The 11,274-nt window shown below is 31.1% G+C and overlaps 1 pseudogene across 1 annotated transcript; it reads left to right on the forward strand.

Annotated features, from left to right (window-relative positions):
* Positions 1–7,394: 7,394 nt before the first annotated feature.
* LOC145577712 (protein LAZ1 homolog 2-like) lies at positions 7,395–11,115 on the forward strand (annotated as a pseudogene). Its single transcript, XR_014098833.1, has 9 exons — positions 7,395–7,399; positions 7,543–7,757; positions 8,328–8,384; positions 8,668–8,776; positions 9,148–9,335; positions 9,406–9,494; positions 9,716–9,965; positions 10,187–10,420; positions 10,537–11,115. The product of XR_014098833.1 is annotated as a protein LAZ1 homolog 2-like (transcript).
* The last annotated feature ends 159 nt before the right edge of the window (positions 11,116–11,274 follow it).

Consider the following 11,274-nt stretch of genomic DNA (forward strand, 5'->3'; position numbering starts at 1 on the left):
AAGAAAAAGGTGTTTTTACTTTTTTATTGTCAATTTTTATAATTATCATAATTTTTTTAAAATAAGTTTGACTATTTTTTTTATTCATTTTATGACATATATCATATGAATATATGATTTTGAAAACAGAAAACCACAATTATGTCATATAGGTCTATGTATTGTACACCTGATTTTACATTCCATCTACTTCTCTTAATTTCAATGCAAAATACTGTAAGAAACAGACACATGATTTTGAGACGAATATAATAGTATTCCATCCGTCTCTAAATTACATTCTTACTTCTACTATTTATTACTCACATAATAGAGAGAAGTAGGAATGTAACTTAGGGACAGAAGGAGTAAATTTTTAATATTTTTGTAATATAAAATTAAAATTTAAATTTAAAATGGAAATAATAATTTCCTTAATAAGTGAAAATAATTAGAGGAATTGGTGTAAAATCACATGGTGTTCAACTGTTCATACTGTAGTCTAGACAAAGAAGGCCAAGAAACAGTCTAACCATACGATTGGAGGATTAAAAAATTAATAAATGACATCATCAAATCCAGGTGTCAAACGACAGTACTGTTGATGGATTCTTAATATGATATCAAATCAACACGTGTGTCCAAGATTTATCTTGCCGTACAATATGTTAGGTTGTCCGTCTATTCAATACAAATTTAGAAACAACTAGCCTACTTTCTTCCCTAATTTTCTTCATTTTATTTTCTATTTTTAACATTTTTCATTTTTTAAATTTTTTTTACTGTACAGTATACAGTGTTATTCAGGTTTTTTACCACATTGATTCATGGGATTAGGGTGTGTCTTTACGCAAATGTTTCACTTTATGCTGATACAATTGGTCAATTGACTAATAACATTAGTTTCACAATTCCAAAATCCAAAAGAATTTTTAAAAAAAATTAAATGATTAATAGCATTGATCCACTTAAAAATATGTTTCAATTGTACTTTTGAAATTATACTTAACAATTTTTTTTACTGTTGCTAATGATTCCACTAAGATTTGACTAATGTTTAAACTATGATATGCACATGATTTTAAGGATCTTTTTAACAAAATATGCATGACTATGAATAATAAGTTGTTAGGTAATTGTGACCCAAATTCTATAACTCTAAGGACCTGTTTATATTTACTGAACTGATCTAAACTGAACTGAATTGAACTGAACTGATTGGAGTTGAACTGAACTGAACCGAACTAAACTGGACTGAATAGAGTTGAAATGAATATTTTATGAGAGAAGAAAATTAGGAGTTGAACTGAACTGAGCTGAGCTGAACTAAACTGAATTGAAATTAAGATGAAGTGAATAGGCCCTAACTAATTACATCTCAAGCTTGCTAGAAAACGCTACCATGTTGAGAACTGGCAGAAATTTGTGGAAGAATCTAGACTGTTAATGAGATTCTAGATTTATGTGACAATTTAAAGAGCAAATATGTAGAAGTTTCGATACACTGCATTCACCTATGTACATCATCTATAAATATAAATGTTGGACATTTAAAGAAACTATCTCTAATATTTATTTATATAGGGTAACTTTTATTTATTATGGGGTAACTTTTAATTATATTTAAGAACAACTTTATAATGGATGTACAATTTTTATTGTCTCCCTAATTTTTTAAATGTTTGTACTGTACGTGATAGTTGAGTGATTTGATCTTGTAAGTATGTTGTCATTTGAACGGCTACTCTGTCTATAGAATACAATTCCATATTAAAACTAAGTTAAACCCTAGGGTTATGATGCTTGGTGCCATTGATAAGCTTAGACTTGGACTTGGGAGTCACAAATTTACAATCCAATTAATCCCATTATATTACCATTATATTCTTTTATTATTATTATTTTAAAAAGGATCTATTAATTTTATTTGACAAACAAATAATTGCAAAGTTAATATTTTCAATTTTGATTAAACATTATCCAAGGAGGCTCATGATCAAATGTTACATATATTGACCAACTTAACCAAAAATTTAAACTAATGGTTGAAGCCCAAAGTTTTGTTTTATATAATTTGTTACGATATCTCATTATCGATCGAGATCCATTGACATTGAATATTAGTGCTGTCTCAAACATTTTTGGAGTCCGGAGCAAAAATTTAAATAGGGGCCCCGACCCTAAATTACAAAGTGTAATTTATACTTAATTCAGCAACAAAATATTTTGCCCCTTATTATTATATTGGATTAATAATTTGAATTATTTTTTTCACCACCGTGTATTAACTAAAACTTTGACGGGCATCACAAAATTTGAAACGAGAGAGAAGAGGGTAATAATATACTTCTTCTATTTCATAATAATCGCAACAATAACACATATGTCAATGCACAAATTTGACTATTAATATTATTAAGAGAGTTAAGCATAAGAGAAACACTTCACTTTTTGATTTTTTCATCTTTAAGGACCTCCCACTTTTTATTTCACCTTTGAGGACTTGTGGTTAACTTTCCGATAATTTAACTCAACTTTAACTCACCGGAGTAAATAAAATAAATAAAAAAAAACTTAGGTCCTTACTTAATTTATGTCAACATTATTTTATCAATTCTTTTTTTTTGTTTTTTTTTTAATGGATTTTATCAATTCTTTATACATCATGAAGTGCAAACATATATCATAATTAATTCATTATCATGCATAAATGTTAGTTCATCAATCAGAAGTATTTCTTTCTCATTCTCTTGGGCAGTTGCTCCACCGACGGATAATTGAATTTTTTTTTCCCTAATTTTTTGGTTGATCGGTTTTTTATGGTGTATTATTTGATAAGGTTGATGATAGTTTTGTTTTTTATGGGTTGGATTTGATTGTTTTTGGGCTTATGTGGTTTCGGATTTAATGAAAGTTTTATTTTACTAGTTCTGTTTCTTATTATTTGTAATAAAGGGTTATTATGTTTGAGATATGTATAATAATTCATTTTTTGTAAATAATAAGAAAGTGAAGTAATATTTTTTTTCATTTTTTTTTTCTCATTTTATTTTTGGACAAAGAGACTTGATGGAAGTTTGGTAATTTGTGACATCTAATTCGGGTTAGTACTGGATTTTGATTTGATGAATCTAGTTCAAAGTTGATTAATTAAATGATATGTTGTATTATTAAATTAGTAAATTAATAGAAATGGTTTCAATGGAGGAAGAGGAATTGTTCACACTTAAACTACTTAATTAAAAGTGAAAAAAAAAATATAAAAAAAATGAGAGGTCCTTAAAGGTGAAAAAAAATGGAATGTTAGGTCCTAGAGTTTTGTTAACTTATTAGTGATGTCAGAACTTTATGCTTAACTCACCTTGAGTTAACTTAACTCCATTTTGGCCGAAAATCAAAACTTAGGTCCTCAAAGGTGAAAACAAAAGTGGGAGGTCCTTAAAGGTGAAAAAATCGAAAAGCAAAGTCCTTCCATTATATTTAACTCATTATTAAGAAGTATAAAATGTTAATATATATATATACTTCCTCCGTTTCTTTTTAGTTGACACGTTTAATTAGTCATGTTTAATTGCCAATGATCAAATTCAACCGTTAATATCTTTAATTACTAATTTCCAAAAATTATAAAAGTTTATATTTTGAAAATACATATCGTAACGTATCTAACAAGACTCCACATGACTATATTTTTCATTACGTATAAATCACGAAATATGGTCTAAGGGAAGTGTGTGAATAGTGCTAAAGTCAAAACATGTCAACTAAAAAAACAGAGGTAGTATAAGTTGATCCAAAAATATTTTACATGGCAACATATGTTTTTTATATATTGGTAAAAAGCATTAGCATGGTTATAAGCATATATATTAGTATTTAAAAAATTCATTTTATTTTGTAAAAAAAAAATAAAATTACGATGACGGGCCGACGAATAAGGTGGTTCTTGAGCTGTCGCTCAAGGTGCTCCCCTAATAGACGGCCCTGTTGAATATAATGAAGTGTGGATAAAGCATGAGCATGTCATACCATATGACCAAGTTAACCTAAAGTTAAAGTTATTGGTTGGAGCTCAGGATTAATTTATATACTCTATCAAAAGATATGATGGGATCACCATATAAGTTTGTTGGGACTAATTTGATAGGTCAATAGCTCTCTCTTAATGAAGAATTGAAGAAAGAAAAATGAGGATAATTATATATTGATATTGTACAGATTTGGACTAATCTCTTGTGTATTATAGATTTTAGTGTGGGATTAAGGAGTATTTATTAATCAAGGTCATGTTGCATTGCCCTGACCTTTGGTTAATTTGGGCTAAAAGCCAAAACAATATCCTACTATTAGAAACCAATATGGAGTAGTTAAATAAGCAAAATGAAATACTTTTTTTTTTTTGATTGAAAAATGAAATACTTTTTGACTTACAAGTAACCAATATAAAATTTGAGATCTTATTAGACATCCAAATAATGATAGCCTGTTTAACCTCGTGTACATAAAAAAAGCAAAAATTAAAATTCTCCTATATATCATCATAGTTATCAATACTAGTATTTGTTTTCCTTTTTCTCACTAATTTTAGCAATCTCAAGATCAACCAAAACTTTGGTAAATCTTGATCAATTTTCTATAAAAATAACACCTCTTTAGTTTGCCCATCAAGAAAGCAATGAAAGACTCAAAATATCTCGATAGGTACGTTAAATTAGCTTAGCTTGCATCATTCATGCCTTATTTAGAATCATAGGAAGAATAGAAAACTAAACAATTTGATACTTTCCAAAGTTAGAAGGTTTATCCCTCGGAAATTACCAAGTATAGAAAGTTGGTAACGTCAAAACAACTCACGCCAAATTTAGATTAATAATTTGAAAATCCTACCGCCCATTTCATTATATTATGGGCATGCATCTCAAAAAAGGAAAGACTTTTCCAATACTATATGCTCCGTACACATAATACGTAAACCTCTTTCTTAGAAAGCGTGAACCCATTATTTTGCTTGGAAATTCAACTAATGCAAATGATAGGTTGAACTTAAAAGTATAATGTTATGGCTCGACTTTCTTTGAAAGAAAAAAAATTAATTGAATTTGCAAACATTCTGATAGAGGTATATGCTGAATTTTTAGATTTAGGATATACATATGTCACAAAAAATGTGACTAAGACATTCTTTTGCAAAATTATATCATAAACCTATGATTACTTAGAAAATATAATCAATTATCATTATCAACACTTGCACTAATGTTGACAAATAGCTTTAAGTGTGCGGTATGTTCCAGTAATTAAATTACTTAATTCGTGACACTTAACTTACAAGAGTTGTTTTAAAATTAAAAAAAAAAAAAAAAAAGCCCACGACGGTCACGTGACCACGTGTCATGCCAACAAGCCCTCATAATTTTCATTTCATGTAATTAGCAAATTGGTCAAAAATAAGCCGATTAGCTTATATTATTAGAGTCGTCAACTGTTGAAAATGTTGCTCATGCACAGCCTATGGCCCACTGAAAACTGAGCCGGGCTTGTGGAAGGCCCGTGCCCATCCAGTCATTGGACCCATGTCCAGCTCTACCTTTTTTTTAAATGAAAAGGTAAACAAGAAGTTTATAATTACGTTTTTTTCTCAAGACTATACCCTAACTTATCAAGAATAAAAATATATATTTAGTATAACGGATCGATATCTTAGTGAGGTTGCATATAGTAACTTAAATAAGCAACATAATCAGCTGCTCTATTACCCTCTCTGTACCTAGCTTTACTTGTGTTGTTCATGGATAGAACATAGAAGATGTGAAATGTAATATATGGGGCTTAATTAATTACATAATACTAAAAGCGAATAAAAAAAGACACTTGTCAATATTGCATTAAAAATTTTCCCTTCAAAAGTACCTTCTTAAAATAAAAAAAATAAATCAAAAATCAATCAATCAATTACATAATACTAAAAGCGAATAAAAAAAAACACTTGTCAATATTGCATTAAAAATTTTCCCTCCAAAAGTACCTTCTTAAAATAAAAAAATAAATCAAAAATTGTATCTAAATTATGATATTTGTTTTATATAAAATATAATTCCTTTCCAAAAATATTAAACTATCCATTATAAATGTTACATGTAATTTAAATATTTTCTCTTGCAGATTTTTATTAATAATATACACCTTTTAATATATGAGTCATTCTATTTATATAATTTTTATAATATTATTTTTAAAAGTGTTTAACAACCGTGCATTGCACGGGATTTAAGCTAATTTGTCATATATTGGTAAATTGGTGCAAACTGCAAAGTAACGTGTGAGAACATAAAGGGAACCTTAAAGGGGTATATTGAAACGTGTCATGCAAAGGCAGTAACATATATATTTACGCTTCATAGTTTCTAAACTAAACAAATTCTGCCTGTTTTTCATGCTTTTGATTCTAAATTATCAGTCAGTGATCGATTACGGTTTCAGAGTTGTTTCTCAGAAGGTTATCCCAGGTTAGGAATCCTCTCTCATCATGTATTTTAGTTAATTCTTCGATTCTTTAACTCACGTACGTGTCTATTATACATCTGGGTGTATCTTGTGAAGTTTAGAGGCTATGGGAATGAGGATGTAAAATTGTGTCATGTTACATTCAAACACGGGCGGAGGATAATTTGTAGAGCACGTGGGAATAAGAATATGAAAGGATGTAAAATTATGTTGGTGTATATATGTGCAATGGAAAATTGTATTAGAGTAGATTTTTGTAATGTGGATAGATTTGGGATAAAACCAGTTTTATCTTTGATTGATTCAATGATTTTTAAATTAATTTGCTGGTAAACTTTTCTTGGAAAGATTTTCCATGGGAATTTGGTCAAAAATTGGGTGCTGCTTCTTACCAATTTTCGAGGAAAGTTTAACATGATAATTTTTTTTTTTTTATTCGACTGGTAATTTGTTGATTGCTTGTTAATTTGTTATGGTTTTAGTGATAATTTTATTTTCCATGAGAATATGTGAAAGAAATGCGTTCAATGAGGAAATATTGAAGTATTGAAGAACTAGTTATGCCCCTTATTACCTTGTAGATCTAAGTACCCTTGGTTAAACCTAATTTGTTATTTTTTATTATACAACAGGTTGTACCTGTTTTTTTTTTATCTTGTGTAATTTGCTCATTTTGGGAGCTCTAAATAAGCTAGCGCACACTCAGTTGTATCATGTGCATGGTACACGTCTTGGTGATACTATAGTATACGAAAGTACAAAATGAAAACTTGCTAAGGGAGATTGTCTTGGTGTTTAATTTGTTGAATTGGGTTATTAAGAAGCATCCCAATAGGCAATGGCAATACTTGTTCGATTTATCTCTTCCAATTTGGATACCATAAGACGGGCTTGAATTTTTTTTTTTAGTAATGCAGTTAGAACGAACTCAAATACGCTACATAACATATATATTGATAATTACTTCCTTTATCAATGAGCTTTATGTTCATTAGTTAGATACTATGCTAGATTTTCAGCTTTTGTTTAGACAAGTTAATTACTTTTAAGGTTTTGTAGTGGTGAAAAGTTGGATGTGGGAGATGTTCAGCCAAGATATCCACCATTTTCTTGGTGTGCCTGTCAGTCTTGCCAGCGTAATCGAACATGAAATGACAGAATACAAGGAAATCCGCAGACCAGCCATTATCACTGCAGGATTCTTTGCGTTGCTGGCTTCAATTCTCTCCATCGTTCTGATATTTCAACATCTAAGAGCTTATAATAATCCTGCGGTACACTCTTTACCTGTGACATTATGTTTTGATGCAATCATTTGTGTCATATTTGGATTGCTGGTATGATTGTTGATTTTATCTTAAATGCCTTAGAATAGATAAGTGATACTCAAAATTTGATTGATATGATTTATCATAGCAGCATAACTACAAATATGCGAAAAGATTACAACTAATGATGTAAGCAATCAAAATTTCTAGTTTTCAATCTTCTAGGCTAGTTTATTTCATTTCATTCACATCTAACCGATGAAGGGTTAAGTGTATAAATATGATGTACATTAAATCATGGAACAAGTAGGATAGGCTGAACATTGTGAGGAATCTAATACAAATATGTAGGCTGGTAAGTGATAACATATGGTGTGCAATAAAGAAGCTTCAGCGCAGGCAATTTCACTTATTATAGGAATTTACGTGTTTACTAGAAGTTCGTATCATTGCAGTGTGTTTACTTCAGCTTGATATGCTTCACAGCCTTCATTGATGGCTGCTTTCATGTCTCCTTTTCTTTGTCAAATGAAAATGTTATGTAATGACTACTTTGATATGAAAAATTCTATCCAGGAGCAAAAATGGATCGTAGCTGTGCTTCTCATAGTTCCTATCTATGCCACTGAGTCAGTAAGTATCCTTCTTAGGTTCTGATTTCTGTTTGCTGAAAAATTATAGACGTATAGAGGCAGTAACGGAGGAGGGCAGCAGCCTAGAAGGAGGCTCTGAGACTCTGGTCTTATGGTCTATTTTATTTCCTCTTTCTGTTGTTTTTTATTTCTTTGTTAAATTTCAATTATTCTTCAATTCTCCTATTCCACCAAATAAGGTGAAAGGTGACTCTTGAAATAAAATTTGTAAGTGTATTATAAGAGACTGTTACAGATAATCTGATTAATTTTCTCTCTCGTAGATTATATCCTTGTCCAATCCTAAGACCTCTCTAGCTTGTGATATTTTGAGAAATTGCTATGAAGCGTATGCATTGTACGCTTTTGGGAGCTATCTAATTTCCTGCCTCGGTAAGTTTCAAGTTTCATCAGATTGGTAGACTGTGAAAGAACCAGTTCTTTATATTTCTGTTAGTTGTTATGTTGAGCCTTAGAGTTTCTCAGGTGAAGGTTCAATTGCAGAAATTGCTTCTTTCTCTGTATTATTAAGTCCTTTACCATCTTGTGCAATTCACTTGTAATTGTATTTGTAGAGGTAATCTGCCGCTGGAATTTTGTTTTCATATTTTGAAATACTTGTTGTGGTTCCTTTATGAGTATTCTGGCTTTAGCATACAATAAACCTTTGGTTTCTCTAGCTGATTGCAAGAACTTTCGATATATATATTTTTTTCTAATGACATTTGTGCTGCATTGAAGTATTAAATTTCATCTCATGGCAGGTGGAGAAGAAAGAGTACTAGAACTATTGAGGGATGAATCAAGAAATGTACTTAACAAGCCACTGCTTGAAGAAGGAGACACAGAACCAGAATTGTCACATCCATCCTCATTTCGTAACTTCTTTCTAAGGCCAACCGAACTTGGAGAACAATTGTTTTCTATAATCAAATTTGGTCTGGTACAATATGTAAGCATCTCTGCAGTTTCTGAAAATTGTGCTAAAGTTATTGTCAAACTAACATCTGCATAGTAACCAGATGATTTTGAAGACAGTTTGTGCGTTCCTAACTTTTGTTCTGGAGGTATGCGGTGTATATGGTGACGGTCAGTTCAAGTTGTATTATGGGTAAGCTAACTATATACAGAAATGTTGACAGTATGCTTATGATACTACTCTAGTTCAGTTTTTTTTGAAAGGCTACTCTAGTTCAGTTTGATCCAACTTTAAGTACAATTGTTGTCAATGGAATAGGTATAGTTGTATACCATATTAGTGGGCAGCATTTATGGTTTGTGATAAATTGCTATTGTGTTCGACTCTGATATTAGTCATCAGTGCCTTTTCAGGTATCCATATATTACAATTGTACTGAACTTTAGCCAAATGTGGGCATTATATTGTTTGGTCCAGTTTTATAATGTGACTCATGTGAAACTCAAACCAATAAAACCGCTTGCAAAGTTCATTAGCTTCAAGGCTATTGTGTTTGCTACCTGGTGGCAAGGCGTTGGAATTGTACTCCTGTGTACACTTGGAGTTCTGCCTAAAGACGGGATAGTTCAAACTGGTTTGCAAGATTTTTTGATCTGCATAGAGGTAAGCATCCAGTATCCTGCTGTTTTTTTTGTTTTTTTTTCTCCAATTTAAGGATTTTAAGCGAAACGAACCTACATCTTTCATCTTTTTTTAAGAGAACCGGCAGCAAGTTTTGGTTACATGTCTTATAAAGATGCTAGTCTTGTTTCATATATCATTATTATAGAAGTTGACTTGTTCACAGGCTACATGCACATAGTTATGGTTTGTTATCTGCACAGATGGCAATAGCTGCTATAGCCCATGTCTATGTCTTTTCTGCAAAGGCCTATCATTTCATCCCAATTTCTGAGTATGGAAAAATTAGCACCCGAACTGAGAAAACAGTCGTTGACATAGAGACAGGAAAGGACAAAGGACCAACTATGATTGAAAAGACAGAAACTGAGGTCAAAGCTCCTGGAACAAGCATCAGTGAGAGTGTGCAAGACATTGTCCGTGAGGGTGGTCAGCAGGTATAAACATATACTGGACTACTAGTTATTGAACGGTTTTCGACACCCAGAAATGGGCATTTTATAGTTAAAATGTACTGCTTCAATATTTTCACTACTGAATGAGTACATGGCAGGTGGTTGAGGATGTAAAGCTGACAATAAACCAGGCAATAGAGCCTGTCGAGAAGGGTGTAACGAAAATCCAGGAAAGCTTTCACCAGATAACAGTTGGTTCTGAGGACAAGAAAGAGTCTGATGTGGAGATCGAGGAACGTGTTGAGGATGATCAACAAGGAGTTCACAAGTCTCAAGTAACATCCGAAAAGATGAAGGTCACCAAAACTGTAAATGGAACTTCTTGATACACACTTATTTCTATTTTTTCGTCCTCCTTTTTAGGTATGGTTCACTAGGGAGCTGTAGCAGATTTTTTTTTTTTAATGTTACAGATTTTATTTGGTGCGTAAATGTAATACTTAGTACATTATGTAGGTGATTTTGTGCTAGAAATTTTTTTTTATGAACATGAGCCAATGTGCCAATATATTAGTGATTTTAATCAAATCATGATGCAAACTTGCACACATCAGAGAGTGTATTTAATATTACAATCAATGGAGTAATGGTTTTTGTTGTAAAGGACAGTGACACAATTTGAAATGATTTGATCTTACGTATGGAGTATAAAACACCCAAGAATTTACGAAGTTATCTCATCCAATTAGCTAGTGCACAATTGAGAAAAGCATCACAAGTTATATTACAGTTCATTCAAGGACAAATTACAATTGATATAGGTCTCATCCAATTTAGTGCATAATCGAGAAAACCATCACAAGTTTAATTACAGTTCATTCAAGATAAATCACAAA

The sequence above is a fragment of the Chenopodium album genome, chromosome 14 (assembly GCF_948465745.1).
Source record: "Chenopodium album chromosome 14, dcCheAlbu1.1, whole genome shotgun sequence".
NCBI lineage: Eukaryota > Viridiplantae > Streptophyta > Magnoliopsida > Caryophyllales > Amaranthaceae > Chenopodium > Chenopodium album.